This window comes from Vombatus ursinus, unplaced genomic scaffold, assembly GCF_900497805.2.
Source record: "Vombatus ursinus unplaced genomic scaffold, bare-nosed wombat genome assembly UNPS02014791.1, whole genome shotgun sequence".
In the NCBI taxonomy this organism is placed as follows: Eukaryota; Metazoa; Chordata; class Mammalia; order Diprotodontia; family Vombatidae; genus Vombatus; species Vombatus ursinus.
This window is the reverse complement of record NW_020954569.1, coordinates 207,004-215,705: the sequence shown is the minus strand read 5'-3', so window position 1 is coordinate 215,705 and position 8,702 is coordinate 207,004. Positions and strand designations below refer to the sequence as shown.

The window sequence follows — 8,702 nt, the reverse complement described above, 5'->3', positions numbered from 1 at the left end:
GAGTGAGGCAGAGGGAGAGAGAAGAGGACGAGAGATTATGATCAGAGAAGGGAATTTCAGAGTTCAAGGTGGATCATGAGGTGTAACCATCTTTGTGGGTGGCTGAGGCAGAGTGGAAATATAGGTCATGGGATTTGAGAAGGTTGAGGAATTGGGAGTCCCGGGTGTTGGAAGGGATATCAATATCTGGAAGTCACCATCAGTGCAGCAGAGAGGAAAACAGGGAGACTGTTGTTCTTTCTTTTAAGTTTATTATTTATTTGTTTCCCATAAAAGAACTAGCCTGGGACTATAGGTCTAGCTAATACTGTAGCAAATGTCTTTCAATATACTATTCAAAAACATGTAGATAATTTAATTTTAATTACATTACTCTATATCATCCTATAATCAGAAACTGGAAAAGTGAGTGTCTGAGTCAGAGGCTTTATATTCCAGGGTAATGCAAAGAACACTTTCAGACTCACCCAGCCAGATGCTAACTTCCTCTATGAAGACAATAAGGTAAATATTTTTGGAGTCTATAACCTGTCTTGTCTAGAATTTTGCTGCTCCCCCCTCCCTTATGGAAAAATCAAACAACTAGAGCTCCCTGGAGATAGTTAGCTGTTTGGATAGTGGTTAAAAGATCCTCATGATTTCTTGTCTGTATATGATGCTCTCAGTTCTCTTGTTGGAATATTAAAGCTGTGGGGTCCAGTTCTCAGCCCCATCTTACTGAGTTAGTTCTCTATGACTAGTTACATCTGGAGTCAGCAAGAGAGCTGCATAAGTAAGAGATGGAAAGAAGTTTGGGATGGAGGACATTAGAGTCCAATTGACTATTCAAATAATAAATATAACTTGGATTCTTGGATTGTATAAACAGCATTTGGTAGAATGTATGACATTAGCTTCTGCAACTATTGGTTTCTATGTTTGTATAGCATTCTTTGAGGCAGCTTTGTATAACAATGAAATTAGTACAAAATTTTATTTTGTGACTAGATTATAATTTCATCTTAATGATATAGTTAAAAACATAGCTAACTAAGTATTTGTTTGTACTTAAACCAATTTTGAAGGAAGAATGGAAACCCCTCTCCCCACCACCAAAACAGTTACTTATGGTAGAAATGGCTATTTTGCTGGTGATGTACATCATCTTCAAGTTTAAGATTTTTTAAAAGGAGCATTTCAAAGTGTGCTTAGTGATCTTTGATCTTTAGCTCAATAAATCAGTTGGCAGGTTTTATTACTTAAGAGAAATAAGAATAGCAAGTGAACATATACTAAGATTTGACTAATATTTTTCAGCAATTTTAAAAGGCTCATATACTATTAAAATGGTGCCAATGAATGCAAAGAAAAGGTTTTAATTTAATAGTCTTTTTCATTTACATTTTGCCTTATTTCTTACGTTTTCACATTTGAACATGAGCTATCCTTGGTTTTAAAGAAAGTTTCTTTATTTTTTAGATAGCCATGATCAGGAGATTTTTAAAAAGTCTAAGTTCTAATTCCTAACTTTAGTTTTTACATCATCTTCATTTATGAATATTCCTTCTTCCCTCCCAGAGAGCCATATCTTGTGACAAAGAATAAAAAAGAGAAAGCAAAAAAAGCAGTTCATCACAACTAATCAATATACCAACTGAGTCTGACAGTGTATGTGATATGTCTTCCTACTTCTGCAAAGAAGGAAGGGAGATAAATTTTTCCATCTCTTCTCTGGAGTCAAGCCTATTCTTGATAATCTTCACGGCACTCAATTGTATTGTCTTCTTTCCATTTATTTTGCTGTGTGCATATTGCTTTCTGAGATGTATCAGTTCACAGTATCACTATGTATCAGTTCACAGAATTTTTTCTATGCTTCAAATCTCAATACACATAATTTCTTACAGTGTAGCAACATTCCAGTATCTTAAGGTATCGTAATTTAGCTATTCCCTAATCCATGGTCATCTGCCTTGTTGCCAAGTTTGTGTGTTTGTGTGTGTGTGTTTTGCTGTAGATATTTTAATGCAGAAGAACCTTTTCTTTTTATCTCTTCATCTTTCTTTTTCTCTTCCTTCCTTGCCTCCTTCCTTCTTTCCCTTTTTTCTATTTTTCCTTCTATTCTTTGTATCTTTCTTTATTTTCCCATATCTTCCTCCCTCCCTCCCTCCCTCCCTTCCTCTGTCCTTCCATCCTTCCTTCCTTTCTTCCTTCTTTTCTCCCTCCTTCCCTTCCTCCTTTCCTTTCTCCTCAACATAAATGCCTAATGGTGGGATGACTGGGTCAAAAGGCATGAATGTTTTAATCACTTTTTATAAAAGCGTAATTCCAAATGACTTTCTAGAATGGTTTTGCCAATTTGCAACTCTCCATGCCTATTTTCTGCAATCTTTTGTGATCTTTGCTAATTTGCTGTGTGTAGGTAAATTCTTGTCATTTTAAAAATATTCATTTCTCTTATTATTTGTGATCTACAACAAGTTTTCATGTGGTTATTAATAGTTTGCTGCTCTTTTGAGAACTTTTTGTTCATATCATTGTCAGAACATTGCTATTTCTTTGTTTTCAAGGAGTATTGCATGAGCAAAATATATGTAGAAAGAGATGGAAATTATCTCTGTTTATGGTAAACACTATATGGTAAACACTCTGTTTATGGTAAATACTATTGTTGACACAATAGCCTGACTGTTCTTTATAGACGTTGGACTCACTGAATCTGATATGGTCAAATCCAACTGATTTCACATATGTTTGCTAACTCCCCATTGTCAACTGGAAAATGTGGGATTAGAGAAGTGCAAATATTTTAAAAACTTGTTGATTTGATGAAAGTGCTTTCTAAATCTTAAAAAAAAACACATGTAAACTATTGCTATTGTTATTCAAATAAGGCACTTGTATAAATAGCATTATGCTATAATATTATAAAAGGAAATAAAAAAATAAGGTATAAAGGTAATATTTCACTTTTTTACTTCCTTAGGATAGTCATGTTCTGAGATGACTACAACATCCTTGTCTCCACTGGCTATAATAAAATTTCCCCTTCCTATTGTTGTTCAGTTGTGTCCAGCTCTTCATGACCCAGTTTGGGTTTTTTTCATGGTAAAGATACTGGAATGGTTTGCCATTTCCTTCTCCTTTTATTGTTGAGAGACTGAGGCAAATAAACTTAAATGACTTGCCCAGGATCATAAATTATTAACTATCAGAGGCCAGATTTGAACTTAGGAAGCTGAGTCTTCCCTACATCAGGTCCAGTGCTCTATTCACTGTACCACCTAGTTGCCCATTCCTTTTCTATTCCTTATCCCTAATCAAACTCCTTAAGAACTTATTAAAGAGCCGTTTTTCTTCTTTAATCATGGCGGTGAAGAGGTGGAAAAATCAGAATCTTGAATCTATAACATTTCTCTTTATTCCTAATGTTACCTATTGGGAAGGAGCACGAAACATTTGTGTATGAACAACTCAGCCTTGGAAATAGGCATTCCTTTCTTTCTCCAAGATGTTTGATAACTTCCACAAAGTTTTACTCCAAAGCCTCATTGTGGTATGGATTTTGCCCTGGGTTTTCAAAGGCTATGCCAATGAAGCTCAAGCTTTGGCACTGACTTCTAAGCTGGAAAGCCAGGCATGGTCCTGGTGAGGAGAACCAAATTCAAATAGAAATGGGAGCCACTAAACTGTACAGAAGGATCCTTTTCTCCACATATTGACTTAGGTCTAAAATGTAACATTATCTATGTTTCGTTCTATTTATTTTGTTATATACTTTCCAATGACATTTTTTTGGAAAATAATTTTTTATTTTTATTATTTTATGTACAAGGCATAGTCACCGCCTTTGGGGAACTGACAACCCAGTTGTAAATAACTGGAAAACACATAAAGCAAATGGAAAAGAATTAAGTACTGAACCGAGTAGGAATTCTTGGAACCAAGTAGTAATATAAGCATAATAAGAGTTCAAATGTTTTCAAAGAATTTTTAAACATCTATATTGCTATAGCCTTCTGTACATTATTTTACTCTGCTATCATAATCTTTCTTTTATTATGGCTTTTGATGTGCATATTTTATCATCCCCAGTAGGCCCTAACTTACATAAGAACAAAGACTGTGACTTTTTCTGTTTCACACAAATACTCAAGAACAGTGGTCTCCAAATACTTTTTGATATACCATTATCAGTAAAATATATTTTTTTCATTTTTTTCTAAATTTTGGATTCAAATATCAAAACAAATACACAATAGGGAAAAGAAAAAGAAACATATCATAAGCTTAAATATTGAAACAAATTCAAAATAAGAAAAGGAAAAAAAAGCATGTCATGTGCACAGCAGAAGATAAAAGAGAAGCCCAGTTCAGGCAACACTTGGGAGTATTTTGGGCAGCGTGTTGCTCACAGTTCACCCACAGCACTTCTCTTCCTAGCAATGGACTGAGGACAAAATGGCAATCAACTTCATGTCTATTGAGCAGTGTGGCTAAGTTTGGAAAGTCTCATCACTAGAAAATTGACCAACTTGGGATGATTTTTTGCATACCACATTATCTACTAAGGTGGGCAGAGAGGTCATCTAGCCCTCTAGTCTCCCCCCTGCCCCCATCACCTTGCTGACAACGAAACTGAGAACCAAATAGACTTAGGGACTTCCCATAGTTACATAGGTAACGAGTGGCAGAACTAAGTGTCCTCTAACTCCACATCCACTGCTTCATACTGCCTCCTTGTGTTTGGTTGAGGCAATATTCATACTAATGAAATAATGGATCTCAATATATTGTCTGGTTAGCAGAAAAAAAATGCCATCTTAACTCATTTTACTTTTGATGAACCAAACTATGAGGACACAAGAACAATAAATTATGTGCTTTTCTAATATTTTTAAAAGGCTATATGGACATGATTATATAGGAATTATATAGGAAATAACAGCTAGGTATCACAATGGATAGAGCACTAGGTCTGAGTTCAAGTACAGTCTCAGATACTTACTAGCTTTGTATTCCTGGACAAATCATTTAACTTCTGTTTGCCTCAGTTCCTCATGTGTAAAAAGAAGATAATCATAATAGCACTTATCTCCCACATTTTTGAGGATAAAATGAGGTAATATTTGTAAAATGCTTTGCAAATCTTAAAGTTCTATATAAATGCTAGTGATTACTGTTAGTGGTCATTTTGGCAGTAGTATTAGGGTATATACTATTATTTGGCACCATATAGTTATTGTTATTTGAATAACACTTACTCTTCTAATATTGGATTCTTAATCTTATGTTATGATTATGTATGACAGTATGGTTCTATCATTACCTTCCCTGTTCTCTCTACTTGTACTTAAACTATATTTTTTTATTTGAAATTTATAATCAGTCATGGTTCTGGATCTAATTCAGCTTATCTCATTATGATCAGGAAGATTTCTTGGAATGCTTCAAGGGTGAATGACAGTCTGAGTAATTAGATCCATAAAGTCAAAGGAACTGTGATTGTTTCATTGTAAGGAGAGAGGGTCAAACTATGATTTTAGACTGGTTCTCAAGAATGAGGTCTAGGGTCTAGCATCATGAATAATTACTAGTTTTTATCTATTTCCTCTCTGGATAAAACAATGGAAAATGGTCTTTAGTGTTAACTTAGAGAATTTAGATTGATTTAAGAAACTGCTAATAGGGCTCTCAGAGGGCTCTCATTTTTTGTGTTGCTCTAGACTTAAAACAGTTGTGTGTGTGTATATGCGTGTGTACGTGTGTGTAGGAATGGACTAGATTCATGTGCTTAAGAATTATTCCTTCTTCGAGGAAAGGGAATGTGTGGACCAGAAAAACATATATCCTATCATTTCAGGGCCAAGAAGTAATATCTCTTTTATACCTTCTCTTTTCGTAATTCAGACCAAATCTGTAATATCATGCCCATTGCTATCTACAATAGCTCTCACATTCATAATTTTCTATTATCTATTGCAAACACCCTTGAATTTCCATTTTCTTGTTTATTTGCCTCCTATAAGGTTTTCCCACTCTGCAGTCTTCCTACCCTCACTCCCGTAGGAGCTATCATTAGATTTAATTTAGAATTGAAATGGTTCTTAGAGTCCAAACCCCTCATATTATAGATAAAGAATGAGCAAGAGAATGGTAAATTACTTGACCCACTGTCACATAGGTTCGTGAGAAACAGTCTTTTGGCTACTGACAGATCCAGTGATCTTTTCTGTATGTCAGTCTATGATTCACTCTATATAACATGGGCAGGCTAATTTTTTTCTACAGAAATCTGTAGAAATTATTTTTTGCTCAAAATTATTTACTGGCACCTCCAAAGTAAATTGAAACTCTTCTACTTGGCCTTCAAGATCACTCACAATTGAATATTGTTGTAGTTTTCCAGCCTTAAGTCAAATTACTTCCCTAAATAGGATCTGTGATCCAATACATTAATCACATGGATTGATCGTCATCTCTCAAACATCCCTTGTGCTATTCCTTTGCTGTGTCTTTGCTTAAGCTATTTCCTTTTTTAAAAATAAATCTTTCACCTTATTTATTTAGTTATTTATTTTTTTGGCTAGGTAATGGGGTTAAGTGATTTGCCCAGGTTCACACAGCTAGTGAGTGTTATGTGTCTGAGGCCAGATTTGAACTCAGGTCTTCTTGACTCCAGGGCCAGTGCTCTATCCACTGTGCCACCTAGGTTCCCCCCCTCCATTTCCTTTTTCTTGAATATCTTTGCTTTTATTCTGTGCCTATTGAATTCCAATATTTCTTAAAGTTCACCTCAAATTTTTCCTCTTCCAGAAAGGTCTAATAACCTTTTCTTCCTCACATCTCATAAAGAATTTTGTTAAATCCTCACTTATGCATTAGAGTTATTTGTTTATGTTTTGTAACCCATTAATACTCTATAGTAACTTTCAAAAGGACAGAGAATGTGGCTGATCTAAACTTTATTTTCCCATTAGCATCTAGTACAGTGTTGCGGATATAGTAGGTGCTAAATAAATGTTAAATTAAATTTTCTGTGCCGTATTTTAAGGATACTCGTAAATACTTTTATACAACAACCAACAAGACTTATCCAATCTTGGGTTTTATTCTGAGGGGTCAAGCTTCTAGGAATAAGAAATTTCCACTGTATTTTGCACTGGCCAGAGGACATTCAGAGTGTTGTTTTCAGATCTAGACACCACAGTTTAGGAAGGGCATAAGTAAGCTGGTGAATGTCCAGAGTTGGGGATTGGGAGGGTCTTACATTTGTGCCATAAAAGGATTAGTTGAGAAAACTAGGATTAGGATTAGTTGAGAAAACTTGTTTAGCGTGGAAAAGAAAAGACTCAAGAGAGACATAATAACTCTTCAAGGATGTGAAATATTCTCTAGTGAAAGAGAGATTAGACTTACTCTGTTTGACTGCCCCCAAGAGGGCAGATGTAAAAGCAATGGAAGTTACAAAGCAACCAATTAAGGCTTGATATAAGAAAACTTTTCCTAACAATGAGTCTTATTTTGTAGTATGGGTTTGATATTGACCCCCATCCCTCAAATGTCTCTGTGATGAGGATGGATTATCCATCTCACTGTACCCATGCTGGTAGGTTGGAGTGTCTTCCTAAAGTTATGGTCATATGGCTACAACTCACTCTCAGGATCCTAAGGATAACTCTAGAATGGATAAGAGACACTATACATTTACTACTCATAGCTATAGTTCTTGAGGCCTCCACCAGTGTGTTTCCCATTTAAAAAAAATCAGATGTCACCATTAACTCTTAATCATGAAACATTTACTAAACAAGAAGGCAAAAGTAACCATAAAAGTAATAATAATAATGATATAACAATGCCCCTATACCCTTGAGTCATACTCTCCTACCAATGCCCACAGTGTTCATGGGGGGAGAGTCAAGCCAAGATAGCAAACATTTATTAAGTGCCTACTATGTTTCAGGTACTGTGCTACACACTGGGGATGCAAAGAAAAATAAAAGACAGCTCCTGTTTTCAAGTAGCTTACAGGCCAATAGGGGAGATAATATGCAAACAACTGTATACAAACAAAATATATACAAGATAAATAGGGCATAATCAATAGAGGGAAGTAACTAGTATTAAGAGAGATTGGAACAGGCTTCTTACAGAGGGTGGAATTTTAGCTGAGACTTAAAGGAAGCCAGGGAAGTTAAGAAGTGAAGATGAGGAAGGAGAATGTTCCAGGCATGGGAGACAGAAAGTGAAGACACCCTGAATAAGGACATGGAGTATCTTGTGAGAGGGACATCAAGGAGGCCAGTGTCACTGCATCACCAAGGACACAGGGGCGATGGAGGTGGGAGTGAGGAGGGTGGTTGTTGGTGGTAGTGTGAGGAGTCAGAAGCCTTGAAAGATGGTAAGGGGCCAGGGCTTAGAAGGCTTTTAAAGCCAAACAGCCAGAGAAGTGTTCATAGACTTGCAAAAACCTAGTGGGTCTATGAATAGGGAAACCCACATGTCCAAGGCAACTCACAAGGTAGGACCATAGGCCCTCACATCTCATCAGGAAACAGTTTATCATGCCTAACCCTTCGGGCAAAGTCATTTTTCTTGTTGGCTACTACTCTCAAGCTGTCAATGTAATGTTGAGTTCTTTCTTTTCTTTTTCCTTCCTTCCCTTCTGTTCTTTTTCTTTCTTTCTTTCTTTCTTTCTTTCTTTCTTTCTTTCTTTCTTT

The 8,702-nt window shown here is 35.8% G+C and overlaps 1 protein-coding gene across 1 annotated transcript in view; it reads left to right on the top strand.

Annotated features, from left to right (window-relative positions):
* Positions 1 to 443: 443 nt before the first annotated feature.
* The window catches only part of SERPINB7 (serpin family B member 7), a 36,884-nt gene continuing 28,625 nt past the window's right edge, over positions 444 to 8,702 (top strand). Inside the window, exon 1 of the mRNA XM_027869041.1 lies at positions 444 to 504. The gene's annotated coding sequence lies outside the window, so the exon portion shown is untranslated. The remainder of the gene's footprint in view (positions 505 to 8,702) is intronic.